Consider the following 15,404-nt stretch of genomic DNA (forward strand, 5'->3'; position numbering starts at 1 on the left):
AAAAAAAAAAAAAAAAAAAAAAAAGTTTACATTCCTGCAGCCTGCTGCAGCAAAGCCAAACAAATGTTTGGCTTAAAGCTCACTTACATCTCTTTCATGAGCCTTTTTTTTTAAACATGGAAGTCTGAAAAATACCATTTCTTTTATCGAGTCATTTAATGCCAAGTGGGGAGTGTGTGTGTGTGTGTGTGTGTGTGTGTGTGTGTGTTTATGTGAGGACACGCACACTCAGCAACAGTACTATAGGGTCAGTGTAGTGGTTTTAAAGCATGTGGGTCATATTTGAATTTAAAGAAACCATGGTTTTACAGCTTCTGGCATAATTTAGGTCACAGTCACAAACTGTGATTTTTTTTTTAAGCATCATTAACCACTGAATGGACAAGGAATGTGTTATATTCAAGGAGTTTCTTTGGTGCCAGTTCAGGCAATAAAAACCTAAGGACGGGTCAAACTGGGAGGGTAACTTTGTATGTAGTTGCCCTCCTGATGCACTTTTTTACCATAAAAATTGCTTGCTTTTTGGCCTCCAGTCTCTAAGCCCAAAGTGGATAACATGAAGTAACAGCATCAATTTATTGAAGGCAGACATCTTGATGGCCAATTTTTGTATAGTCAGTAGAACTAGTGATTTGGCACTCTGAAGAGTCCATTAAAATGACAAAATTGCAGAACTGAGTATGGAGTGGTCTGGTATTTTGGGGTTCACGGGTAGATTCTCCTTCCAATATTCTTCATAGATCAGCCAAATTTTTGCTAGAATACAGTTGAGTTTTGTTATAATGATGACATTCATATTAAATAAATTCCCAGTCTGAGAGCAGAAAATGAAATGGTTTAAATGAAGCCTCTTTCTAAGTCAGGGGCCACTGACAGTGTGTGCCCAGACCTGGGGAAATGGAAACAGAGGGAGCCATGTGAGCATCACTCTCATGGCCTCTCCCAGCTTGCTACTAGCTTTGCACGCTGATTGGGCTATTTTGTTGGCAGGAGTAATTTGGTATTGAGGGTTGATTTACCAAGTGCAAATGATTGGTGTGTTTGAGGCATGTCAAGAGGAGGAGAGCAGAGAGTAAATCCTCCTGGCCATAGTGTCACATGATGGGTGGCTGAGGGCCTCCTTAGGCCAATTCTAGTTCCTTTCTCAACCTTCAGACACTAAACAAACAAGTATATGGAAGGAATAAAATGAAACATTTACTATAAAATATTATTTACACACTAAATTCCTTTTCAATATATTATTAAAAGCATTTTCATCACATTCTTAGAATTCCCATGATCTCAGATGCCATTTGGGGATTTTTGCTGTTGTTTTGTAGTGGGATTGGCTTTAGCAGAATTTCACTTGCATAGGTTTACATGCATAGCTTACATCATCAGTATAATAGTGAACATATTACCATCAGAGGAAGACCAGAAGAAATGTCTTTATTGTACATTTTCCCAGATATTCCAGATATCAATGTTTATACTTTTGACGAGTGTTTTAATACAATACAATCTACCAAAGAATGTTTCTGATTTATGTCAAAACCTCTGAAAATTAAGTGTGGTGAGCTATAAGAAGAACAAAGAAGGTCACCTTTTGAGAGAATGGATGAGGACTGCCTTCAGTTCTAAACACAGGATCACTTCATTAACAAGATGTGCCCCAGACAAGCATTTTCCAAATAAATATTTGTTGGGTACATAAACAATTAAACACTTTAATTTTACCTTTTTTATTAAATTATTTATAAAATAAATGCCCTTGCCTCCTTAAAAATTGGTTTTAGAATGAAAATGTAATTATTTTGTCTTGTGTCATCACTGTGAATACCTACTGCTGTATTATAACCATGTGTCCTGTCTGCCCTTTAAGTTGGTTGCTTTCTCTTTCAGTTCCAGGTTCTTAGTTAAGATGTTTCTACTGCTATGCTGTGCCTGTGTCTAATAACATTTCACATTCTTCCAATTTGTTCTGAAATAGAAAAGAGATTTTGTTAACAATTTATGCTAAATAATAATCAACACGACTGTGAATGAAAGGATGTATAATTACAATTAGATAGGAGAAAAAAGTTGAAGAGATCTATTGTACAGCATGGTGACTATAGTTAATGACAATAGATTACATTCTTTAAAGATGAAAAGATGGTGAATGTTAAGTGTTCTCAGTACAAAAATGATGTCTATGTGAGGTAACACATTTGTTAATTAGCTAGACTTAAGTATCCCACAGTGTATGTATACTTCCAAACATCATGTTGTGGGCCGGTCACGGTGGCTCTTGCCTGTAATCCCATCACTTTGGGAGCCTGAGGTTGGTGGATCACAAGGTAAAGAGTTCAAGACCAGTCTGGGCAAGATGGTGAAACTCCGTCTCTACTAAAAATACAAAAATTAGCCAGACATGGTGGCAGGCATCTGTAATCCCAGCTACTTGGGAGGCTGAGGCAGAGAATTGCTTGAACCCAGGGGGCAGAGGTTGCAGTGAGCTGAGATCGCGCCACTGCACTCCAGCCTGGGCGACAGAGCAAGACTCCGTCTCAAAACAAACAAACACATCATGTTGTGCACAATAAACACGCAATAAAAATTTTAAAAATAATAAATTTTCTAGAAGTTTTATAAGAGCACTTTCTGCCAAAGAGTTTAAATTGTCAGTATTCAGTATTACCAGATCAATATTCAAGTAAGTAAAGAACTATTGTACTCTACAAGTTCTGACCACCTCTAGGCTACTTCAAAAAGTCAAGGAATACATATTGCAACTAAAATTCAAGTTAATTACCAAATAAATTTTCCCTTGAAAGGTTAAGTTTTGAAACTAATTTACATCCTAAGCTTCTCAGACCTTACCTCATATTTGAACACGATTTGACAGTTTACAAATAACTTTCACATAATGTTTTATTCTATTTTACCTGTATAACATGAGTATGTCTGACTTTTTCAGGTAACAAGGAATTGAAACATATTCTGGTTACTTTAAATTACTGTAAGGCCTTACAGGAAAGTAAGGAAAACAAGCATCTGTAACACAAGCCTAATGGATATTAGAGATCATTCAGGGGTGTGAAAATTGTTCAGAGAGCTAAGTCCTCACAGCCTGCTTGTCCTGTTGTCACTTCTGCAGAAGGGACACGTCTCTGCCTTTGCTATGGCTTCACCATTATTCTCACCCATTTCCTTATTTTAGTATATTCTTAGTAATATGAAAAGCTATCGAATAAAATTTTCTAAAATTTTTAAGCATTTTGTTTTAAAACATATTTTAAATGTAATTAAAATACTGCATTGAATATTAAGGTATCTTTAAACTATAAAACTGTTATGAATATTTTCAGTACTGTATGAAAGATTAAATGGTGTATCCTTTAAATAACCCAAAACAAAGATGTTACCTGACTATTCTTACCTCTCACATACACACACAAAATGATTCACAGGTGAAAGTATTGAGCCTTTGGGTGTGAAACATTTCTGGCAAACCATAGATAACTTTACCTATTCTCCTTAATGTTCCATGTATGATTGGTGTCCAATTAAGGATACATACATGAGATGATAAGACTTTTATTTGGTCTAGAGAAAGAGGAGTTGTTTAGTCATGGACCTCAACTCTTAAAACAGAATGTCAGAGTGTCTAGTCTCCTTGCAGTCTTGACTGCAAACTGAGCACTCTCTTATTATTAAGTACTTTCACTTAGAAGAAGCCATTTTTCATAGAAGAGAGACTCAAAAAATCTCATCCATAAAACAAAAAACAAAATGAAAGACAGGGACATAAAAGTCAGCAAGAAATACTGAACGTTCTTCAGGGGATGAGGAAATGTATACCTTCATTCTACCAGATTCCCAGACCAAGTCTACTTTTGTAAAGCAATAGTCTTGGTATCTTGAGAAAAGGAGCAACTCAAAAGGAAGTGTGGTGGAAATTTCCAAAACACAGAGAGTCTGTCTGGATGAAAACAGTGAAGACAGGCTTCTATATTTAATGACAGGGCCTGGGTTGCCTGTCTTCTGTGATCACTGGCTCTGTGTGGTACACTTTGGTAAGTTTATGATGGTGTAATCCCCCGATGAATGAAGCACTCCCTTCCCTTCAGTGCTGTTTATTCTTAGCTTATGCACACAAAGAGCAAAAAAAGTTGTCAACAACGTATCCAGTTTATACACTGAACACACTACTAACAGCCAGCTGACTCAAGTGAACCAAGCAGTTCTTGTATCCTGAGCGACCTTCCTTCATTAATTCACACACACAAATATTTGCTCTGCACCTACTATGTGCCAGGCACAACAACAGAAGAGGTTAGTTGGGGAAAAGTGTAGAACAGGAACATGGCAGTGGTAGAGAGGAGAGGAAAGAGGAAAAAATAGTTTCTGTTTGTGTTAATAAAGGGGGAGATTGTTTTCCTGACATCCTGTAAAAATCTGTGACTCTCAGTCATATTTAAAAGTGTTCATTTCTGATTTGAACCATAATATGCAGGGAGATGTCCCTGTGTTGATTCGCCCTTTATTACTGCTCCTGAAATTCTCATAGGAAGTGAAAAATACATCTATTCTAGTTCCCTAAAACAATCCAAACCTTAAGAATACACAACTCCATATCCTTCAAACGCAGAGAAGAATGAAGACAATAAAATGATTTATTGTTTAAAATTAGACATTTGATAATTATAAAATCTCTTATGTGTCCATTTTACAATTGGAAAATAAACATATTAAAGTAAATACGATAATAGCACCTAAATTCTAATACCTTTGATATAATAGTTTGAGAGAATAATTGGAGGAGAATGGAAGAAAAGAAATTTTAGCTGGAATTTGGAGTTGTGGATCATTCTATATCTTTAAAAATGAAGTTCTGCCCTTAGGGAAAAAAAAAATTAAGTGGTTCTGGCCTATAGCAGGCTGTTTCAATACCATTCTGTGCATTGGGACAACAGAAACAGCACTTGTTCAGAAATTGTTTCAAGTCATGATTTCTAGAAGTCACCTCACTTATCACTATGTCAGAATATTTTTCTTCAGTCCATTAGAAGCAGACTCTGCCTTTATGCTGCTTTCAAGGATTCCAAAGGTTCACTCACAATGCCAGAGTACAATAAAATTCAGCGTAATGTGAACCACTCGATGATATTGCCTTTCCTTATTGCCTTTCAGTTACACCATTCTAAATGCAATAAAGAAGAAGTTGTGCTGTGTGGAACAGACAGAGAAATGAGTATCATTCCCTGAGTTGAAAAGTCATGGGTTGTAATACACTATGAGCTTAAAGGAGAATTTCTCATATCAATGGTTGGTTATGCGTGTTTGAACATCCGAGTAACCTAAAAAGCAAATAAGATTGCCTATTTCAAATCACGATGGTTTTTATTTGGCATGCATTCCACGGTAGGCAGTAAAGCAGTGCCCCCACCAGCTGCAAATGTATCTATGTGTTCTTCTGGAGAGCAAACCCAAACAGCACTGGGGTCATAGGAAAGGAGAGCTAGTGGCCACTCGCTCTGCGGAGCAGCCCTGGGAAAGTGAGGTGATTCTTTCTACATCATGGCTTGACTCTCAACAACAGGTTGGAACTATTCGGGAGACTGTAAACCCAGCAATGCCTTTCAGTGCTGCCAGTGGGGCCCCAAGTGATCTTGGGCAGTTTGCATAGAACCCTGACACAATCTGACCTATCTCTGCATGCATTAGCCTGAGGCAAGTTGCTTGACAGGAAGGCAGGCGCACAGGATGCAGCCTAGTTTTCTGTGTTTTCTGTGGACTCTCAAGCAAAGCAGGAGCTTGAGGATAGCAGTGCTGATCTTTGTAGGTGATATTAGGTGCATTCCAAACATAAAAGCCAGATTTAAAGCACTCAGACTATACAATGGTTATTTTACATATGGTCATCTGTTTATTTGAAGATGAAAAGAGGCATTGCTGGACAACTCTGGCTATAAATACCAGTAACCCCAGGCATTATTTTAAGTGTTTCCTTTACCTTCAAAGAAAAAAAAAAGCAAAGCAAAAAAATAAAATAAAATAAAATAAAATAAAAATAAAGCAACTCAAAGTGACATTTTAGGGGTAATTATACTCATCTTTTGAAGTAACTTATCTTAAGAATATGAATGATTCTTGTCTAGCTCACATCTTGTGTAGTTTTGTGTAGAATTCCCACTAACAATCCCTTTGCCCTGTACTTAAAATAAACCCATCTATTCCTTCTCCCAGAAGGAAAATAACAAAATTCTCAATGGTTGCAGTGAAATTATCCCCTGTGATGTGAGTGAGTCATCTCAGCCACTGCAGGCAAAAGCTCACTTCTGTGAAACCTTGTTCCTTGTCTTCTTTCTAGGGAACCTGCATTACTGCCATCATACTGGAAAACACGCAGCTTTATTTCACATTATGCACCAGACACTCTGAAGAAGTTTTCTTTAAAGTTAATGCTTGCACATAACTGACTTTCACCATAGTTAAAGCACAGAAAGGAGTTTGTCTTAAAAACATTCTTAATTTCAGTTAAGAGTTTTAATATGTGGCTCAATGGGCATTTCTCGTGACTGCTTTTTCCTACAAAACTATTAACTCTTTAAAATAGCAAGCCTGATTCTGTGCACTTATTCAAAGGATACATATTATAAAAAACAATGCATCCATATTTTCTCATATCTTTGACAGTTTAATATTTAAGAAGTCATACTGACTACTCCAACTTTACAGGTAATTAGTAAATGTTCATTTGTTGAAGAATCATTGTGAAGATTTTATTAATTAGAATTTACCAGTCTTACCAGTAATTTTAAGCAATATGTTCATTTGTTAACACTTTATTTTTCTTTTTCATTCCACTCGTTTACATTTTTAAGAGATGCAAGTTCCATAATTTCTATGTATGAGGTACCTATTTGGTGGATTGATTCCTTAAACTATATCCTTTTTATTTAAATCAATAAAATGGTATAACAGAGTACTTATTATTTATGACACATTTTACTTCATGCCAATGAAATGAATAATTTTTTATAAAGTTAATTCATTTTGCTGATTTTCTCAAAGAAATCATCTTAAATACTGATTTTCATTTTCTGAATGTATATTAGATGTCACACATGCATTAGAGAAATTCTGAGTTACTCTGACTTGAAAAAAGTACCTACCAATATTAATGGAGTTCTTTAAAATTAAGAATCTCACATCTTCCCAGTTCGAGACAGTGTGTTTTCTGACACAGGTTTTCAGAAACACAATAGGAAACATTAGCGAGTGTATTACCCACCCCTCTTAAAGGTGTCAGTGCCTGTAAAAATCTAGAAATACAATAAAAAGAAAGCCAAGAAAACCTAGGTACAATGCCATATGCTCAGCTAAAAAAAATTAAATCTTAGACTCGTGCCAAAAAAAATTACCAAATGGTTATCTTGGTGGGATCAGCTCCCCCTATAAAGATTGCAACCAAACTGACGACCTCAGAGACAGAAGCCATCCCTTTGGCATCACTGCTCAAATGAGAAATAGAACCAAACATCCTGAGACTTGTTTTAAACAAAAAACAATATAAAATAAAGAATCAGAGGAACTGAAAGAAACTTTTGAGCTCATTGGTGATAAAATCACCTATTTTCATCGAATAAAATAAGAGCTGGAGAAATCATAACATTTAGGTATTATTGAGGTATTTTCACTGAAGACTACAAGCTCTCAAGGCTCCAAAGAGCAAATAGAATAATTTTAAACAATTGACAAATAATGAAAACAATGTTTAATTCTCAAAGGGCCTTAAACTGATCCTCAGTGATGGCCATATAGTCAGCATAGTTGTGACAGCCCTGGCAGTGGAAATTATGGGATCTTGGAGATGATGTTTGCCACCAAGATGAATGGCAGAGAATTGTTAGAGTTACCCAATTCACTGAGATGGGGGAGAGAGATGGTGGGAAGTAAGCCTTTCCTTGTGAACCTACACATCGTACTTATGAAGCCATGTGTTGTAATTTTATCTAAGCAAGTAGGAATGCACATAAAAGTGCCTGAATTGTACCATAAGAGCTTGATCTAAAACACAAGCATGGAATAGAGTAATAAATTATCACAAAGTGGGAAGTGGTAACACTAGTAGTTCAAAATTCATGTCAGGAAAGCAATGCTATACACACTAAAGCCCCAGGAGCCCCAGACATACTCTTATCTTGGATAGCAGAGCAGTACAGAGACACAGGCTCAACCCTGAAGAACTTTGTGGAAGGTAATGACAACCAATGACACAAGTAAAGAAAGTCACAATATGGCATTTTAGAGGAGAATCATTCATTGGATAAGGGAGATTGTCTCCATTGCAGTTCATGGTCTATAGGACAATACGTCTGTGAAAATTCTACAGTTTTTGTGGTAATCTTTGCTGTTCCTCGAACTTCCAAAGCCATTGTCAGTCTGGGAATTTCTTTGGAGATTTCCAATGAGCCAGCTACGAAATCCAGAGTTTCTAAAAGTTATCACCTCAAATTTCCAGTCAGGTTGTCAGAATTTGTCAGCAGTGGAAGATGCCAGATAGGAATGACTGTGCCCTGAGACCTGGCACATCCAGTGGCCTGGCAGGGCAGGTATTGGAGGTGTCTGCATTGCAGGTGAAGACTGGGCTTGTCTGGCAGCTCCACGGGGAACTATTGAGAGCTCCAGGGATTCAGAAGCAGGAGTTTTTATATATATGTATAATGTGTATGTGTGTGTGTGTGTGTGTGTGTGTGTGTGTGTGCAGGGAGATATTAGTGATGTTCCCAGATGCTAAATTCATATTTTTACCCTGTGCTTGGATCATCATGTATGCTCACCTCTAAAGGCCACACTAAGAGTCTGAGAAATGGGATGGTATGTATTTAACAGAACAAGTTCCAGGAAAAGAATCTTGAGAGAAGAGAGACAAATGGGTCTCTCTTCAGATAAATGGTCTAATGGGGTAGAGAAAGAGGCAAGAAATGTCTGAAAGAATTGTCCCTTAATTTGGAGGTAAGGCCATAACGTCAGACTAGATAGAACGATACTGAAATAATCCCACGATCTAAGCCTTTTGATCTATTTTTTAATAGTATTTTCTAGGACTTTCTAAAATTATATTATCAGCTATCATGTCTTGTTTCTTTCATTTGCCTGAATCTGTAATCTGTGATTGCAAATTTGAGTAATTCACCCCTTTAATTTTCTAAAAACATGGAAACAAACAAACAAAAGCCTGTTACAACTACATGTAGAATAAGAATAGGCTCTGTCTGGGTAGAAGAATGAAGGGCTCTTTTACCGTTATTGATATTGTGAACTATTTTTCCTTTGCATTTTTAGGCTCTTCTCATTATTTCTTGATTCCTAGCTATAGTGTCATGTTTGAAACTGACCACTTGTTATATGACGTATTAGTATTTTAGGCTTTGTTGTTAATTTTCTCTACCAACTTTAGTTCTGAATTGCATGGAATACTTTTAAATAAAATGGTGGGCATATGGTTCTGCTACCTCTTTATAAGTTGCGGTGTACCCAAATTAGCTTTTCTATATTAAGTGTGATGCTAAAAGCAATTATTCTAGACCCACAGACTAAACTGCACATGAAGATAAATACATCATTTAAGGTAAATGAACCTTGTAAGGGCTCTTGAATGTCGATGATATGCATGAAGAGCATTTCATTTGTAGACAGATTTCTCAACATGCCCAATACAAGAGATTCTGATGACAGGTGGACTCTCCATAATAACTGAAGCTGGGGCACAGATATTCTACAAAGTTACATCTCCTTTAACAAACATTTACATAGCACCCTATCACAAACCAGGCACTATGCAAGGTCCAAGGAATACACAAATGGATTCGATATAATCCCTACACTCAAAAGGCTCACAGCTTAGCTTGGGAGATAAGCATATCTTTAAGTTCTACACGGTGTAGCACAGTATGCATAAATGCCAAAAACGAATAAAGTGAAAGACCTACTAATGTCCTTGGATGTTCAGGGGATATTTCACCAAAGATATGCCATTTGAACCCTATCTTGAAAGATTTAATACATGTTCCTAAGGCAGATAAAACTGAGATGATTTTCTGATGGAAGACATTCCAGCTATGGTCATAACATGATTTGTATGTGGTAATTCATAGCTTGGTACAGCTATGAAGAAATAGTGTGGAAGAGTCTGAAAAGTAGGCAGTGCAAGAAGTCTTTATGTGCCACATTGAGAAATCTAGACTTAATCTTGTAGGTGACATCAGGCCATCATAGTTTCTTAATCATAACTGATAACCTTGTCAAAAGAATGAAATATTCAATTTTTTAATCTTCTGTTGTGCTTAGTTACTTTCTACCTGCACTTCTTGTATAAGTCCTTACACATTACCATTTCCCAGTAATGCAGTCACAGCAGAAGGGCCTTGAACTTCTTCTAGAAGATTCGGTCACTGGAGAGAAAGACTCTCCTGTCCACAGGAGATTATTTATTTTAAACCTGATTTAATTGCCATACCCCAACTAGTACTTTGCAGCATAGCCAAATGAAATAGAAAACAACCAACCAGTAAAATATTTCCCAACTCTAGAAATATTCAGTAAAAGAGATTTCACCTTGCACATCCCGGGAATATACAATAAAACTTTCATGTAAGTATTTATTGTATGATTGATAGCATCACTTTTGTCTCAGGAAATTCTCAGTATCATGAGAAAGTTCAAAAGCAAGTGAGAAGCCATCACACTCTCCAGTAAATCCAGTCACCTCGCAAATTGGAGTTTTATGGTTTTGCGGAATAATAGGATAAAGAGAAGTACACTTATTTGAGCTATTAGGTTGGTGCAAACGTATTTGCAGTTTTTTACCATGGAAAGTAATGGCAAAAATAGCAATTATGTTTGTACCAAACTAATAGTTCCATAATATATTTCTGATATTTCCTGGGAGTCCACGAGGAACAATTTATCCTTACTTCTTGAAAACTATTGTGTCAGGAGGTAAACTCAAGATGTTTATTAAAAAACATGATTATTGGGTATACTCAAGAAAAGAAATTTCTTTTTAAACTATATACCCAAATAGTGGTTTTATTTTCCCCACACTGTTTGCCTTTGTCTATCAATTGATTAAACCAAAGCCTTGGGGAAGATACTGGTAGTGAGAAGATCTGAGCTCTGGACAGATTACACACTTTTGGAATTAAACCCAAAATTAAAATTTAAAATAGGGCTAAGACCAGAACTTCACCAATGTCATAAATTGTACATTATTGTCTTATTTTCAGTCTATAAGCTGTTATCAAGAGCAAAATGTCATTATCAATATAACTCTAAGGAAAGTTTACAAAATAAAAATTTGTGAAAATGAAAACTGACAGCTGGAAAACAAAGCATATCCATGTTTTTCCTATCTGCATGCTCTTATCTATGGATATACATTTTGCTTTTCTGTAATTACTCTCCTTTTTTATAAACCACTCATTTTTTTTTCATCAGTTGCTTAATCAGAGGGTCTAAACACTCTATGGGAAATTTCTCCTTTCTTCTCCCTTGACTATGTAAAAATAAAGAAGCAAGCTGTGGCAAATGTTTCACAAGAATTTGTGTTTCCTAAAATGTTAATGGAACAATGGAAATAAGACAGGAGTTAAAGGCTATCACAATTACATAGATTTTCATTTTTTTCCACCAGCAACTTTTTGCTAACTTTTCAAATTATGCATTGTTACCTTGACCCATTTCTTAGATGCCTCAATGGATCTGAAAGGCAGTAATTTGAGACTTAAAATTTGAACTTTCAATTGCCGTATTTTTAGTACAACCTAAAGGTGTTCACAGGAAAATGTGAGCCTAGATTAGACAATAAAGAGTTGTTTTATAAAAGCAATCAGCTTTTCTAGTTCAACTCTCTTTTCATCCTGAAATTTTCCTAAAAGAATTTTTTATCTAATACTTTAAGATAATTACTTGCTCATGGCCATTGGGTTAAATTTTTTATTAGTAGGTTTTCAAATTGTGTTCTTCTGCTAGTTACAAAAATGAAAATATTTTAAAATTACATATGCCAAATTAACTTTACAGTACAAATGTACTGTACAGTACAAATATACTTTTAAAATTATAATTTACAGCACAAAGGTTTCTGACACCTTACATGGCATTCCAATTCCTACAAGAAATTGTTGAGATTCAGGAATCAGGAACCATGCCTAAGTTCTTGGAAACTATGTGTCTGCTATGGTGGCTGTTGGCTCCTGTGTATGGAAAAAAGTGCCACAGAGAATTTCAACCAACTTGAAGCAACTGTTCCAAAGAATGTGGCTTAAGATTTTCAAAGACAAGTCAGACACTTAATGCATGCAGCTGTACTAGAAGGTGACCAAGAGTAAGAATAGATGAATCAAATAACAAATGCATTACCACGAGGCTGGTTTGAATTGCCAGAACTAACTTTTGTATTTTTACCTGAGGAGCATCATATTTCAAAAGAAACAATTAAAAACTGATATAGACAGAGGACAAATTTCTAAAATGAAAAATGGTCATTAAGATGGTAAATAAACTGATGTCCAATTAAAAAAGGAATCCGAGGTTATCAAAAGTTACCTTGACTATAGGAAATACCTAAATCCTGTATGTTCTTTTGAGGATAGCACATATGACAATTTTAAATCACACTGAAATTTAACTACAAAATTCTTCCAGAATAAATTAGCTTCCAAAATCAAACATTTTCAAAGAGCCTTTAAAAAAAAAAGATAAGTGTGAAGTGTAGGCCTTCTGTGGAATCATCAAAATCTCTTAGCTCTTTATTCTTTTTTCTAAAAAGTTTCTCTGCTGAAATATAATTTAGAGAACATGCAGAAAATAAATTTAGGATAGTCCAAACAAGTATGATGCCTGAAGCTCCAATAACAATTTAGAGACTATAAATGTTATTAAATTTCAACCCATCTTTTCTTGGTGAATGCAATTCATTATTTCCTAAGGAAATCAGTCTTGACCAATACCATTGTGAATTACTTATATAAATTAAATATGCCACTTCTATAGAAAACTTTAGGTCAGCAGCAGATGTTAGTAAATTCCTACAGAAATGCATGCCCAGAGAATGTTTTTTTTTTTTTTTAAATGGCAGAAATCTGCTAGCTATTCCTGCCTTATCTGCAACAGCTGAGCAATCTTTCAGTGCCACGCGGAGACGGAAAACTTGGCTCAGATATAGCGTGGACAAGCTTGCCTTAATCACATTGCTCTTTTACATGTGCACAAGGACATCAACATTGACAGTACAGAGTAAAGCAGCCATTTGCTGAAAACAACTGTCAACGTTGTCAAGTTTTTGGAACCTCTTATAATGTGATTTGTATGACAAATCTTGTGGCATTTTGTTTGTCAGCAACAGTAGTGAATTTCCATGTATCTGGGAAGGCAGGAGAAGTGTTCAGAAGTGAATTGGGATTCTTTACACAGACTGTATTAAAGGAAAACAGTGATTAATTTTAAAATGACAGATTTCAAATAGATCTAGAATTTTCAAAGTGGAATTTCATTTCAGATATCACATAAATATGTTTTTCTCCTTGGGCTCAAACCTTGAAGAATTGCTAGAGTCGTTCAATTTTCCTTTGTTGCTCTCTAAGTTTTGAAAACTGTTGTAAAAATATTAATATTTTCAGAGACTCGGATCTGTAGCAGTAATTAGTAGAGGGTGTTCTAAGTGACAGCAGTAGGTTCATTTCTTTCTTTAAGAACTAGATGCTCATTGGCCATAAAGCTCATGAAATCAGTTGTAGTCACTTATAACTAACCTAGTGCACATCAGTGTTATTCAACAATGTATCTATTAAAAGACCATTATAGAGATCTCATGGTTTATTACTTTTCAACACTATTCGTGCTTATCCTTACTTTGTGCTGTGTTTTTCATATAGCTACTCCTTAATGTGTTTCATTCATGTGTCCTCAGCCAAGGTCCTCCTTCATGTGGGTGGGTGGGATTAGCTTGGATGTGCTTACATAACGGGCCATGAATGCCCCCTCCTTGCACATGCCAAAATGCCCATAGATGCCTGACACCAGTATCCTAGCCCAGCCAAGAAAGTCTCAGGTTCTTCACATCTACACTAATTATGGTTCCTTTAAAAGAGATCCTTCAAAGTCTAAGAGAGAATCTTTCTTTTTTATGCTTCCTTCCAAGTAAATATGGTTCAAGAATCCCAGAAAAGGTATTCTCTCCTGTTAGGATCCTTTTCCCCTCTCATCAAAGCTATGCTCAACATCATGTTTAGGACCACCCTTACAAATATTAGGTACTAAAATATTTTTTTTATAGAACGGAATTTTTTAAATGATAGATAAAACTGAGACACACTCTAACTGAAGGATTAATGTTTTGCTTCAAACACCATAATAACTAGTTCTCCCTCCTTTCTTTCTTCCCTTTATTTTTCTGGAAAAATACTGAATGAGGTGCCTATAGTAGCAATAGAAGTATGATGCAAGCTACATTAGTAATTTCAATTTTTCTAGTAGCCATATTAAAAAGTAAATAGAAGCCAGGCACGGTGGCTCACACCTGTAATCCCAGCACTTTGGGAGGCCGAGGTGGGCAAATCACCAGAGGTAAGGAGTTTGAGACCAGCCTGGCTAACATGGTGAAACCCCGTTTCTACTAAAAATACAAAAAATCAGCTGGGAGTGGTGGCCCACGCCTGTAATCCCGGCTACTCAGGAGGCTGAGGCAGGAGAATTGCTTGAACCCAGGAGGCGGAGGTTGCAGTGAGCCGAGATCACACCATTGCACTCCAGCTTCAGTAACAAGAGTGAAACTCCATCTCAGAAAAAAAAAGGAAATATAAACAGATGAAACTGATTTCAATAATACTGAACCCAATACATCCACAGTATAATGTAATCAATATAAAAACTAGTTACGAGATATTTTACATTCCTTTTTCCTTGTACTAAATATTTGAAATCTAGTGCATATCTTACACTTACAGCGCATCTCAGAACTAGGCACATTTCAAGTGCTCAATAGCACTGTGGGGCTAGTGGCTACCATATTGGACAGCAGAGTTCTAGAGACCTCAGTTCTAATACTACTCGATCCACTAGGTTATGTGACTTTAACTAAGTCTCTTTTTTACTGAGTCTTATTTTCCCCATCTATGAAAAAGACTTTAATAATTCCTGTCCTAGTTTATCTTTGAGTAATTTGTGAAGAGCACATAGAAAACTACAGTTAAAAGTAGTTTAAAATTAGTAAGTTTTCTGCAGTTTTAATTTTGTTGCTATTTCCTCTTTCCCAGAGTTTCCTTTCCTCACTTTCCCTTAAAAAATCCTCTGACTGCATTTAAAATCATACATGGTAAGGTGTGCTGTGTTTTATGGTTAAAAATCTACTATTAAATGCTTCCAGTGCCAAA

General features: G+C 36.0%; 1 long non-coding RNA gene across 1 annotated transcript in view; it reads right to left on the minus strand.

Moving 5' to 3' along the window:
- Window positions 1-1,412: 1,412 nt before the first annotated feature.
- LOC108541062 (uncharacterized) overlaps window positions 1,413-15,404 on the minus strand; it is a 57,498-nt gene continuing 43,506 nt past the window's right edge. The window contains exon 4 of the long non-coding RNA XR_001888852.1: window positions 1,413-1,963. This is a non-coding gene — a long non-coding RNA (uncharacterized LOC108541062). The remainder of the gene's footprint in view (window positions 1,964-15,404) is intronic.

The sequence above is a fragment of the Rhinopithecus bieti genome, unplaced genomic scaffold (genome assembly GCF_001698545.2).
Source record: "Rhinopithecus bieti isolate Rb0 unplaced genomic scaffold, ASM169854v2 scaffold_17861, whole genome shotgun sequence".
Lineage (NCBI taxonomy): Eukaryota > Metazoa > Chordata > Mammalia > Primates > Cercopithecidae > Rhinopithecus > Rhinopithecus bieti.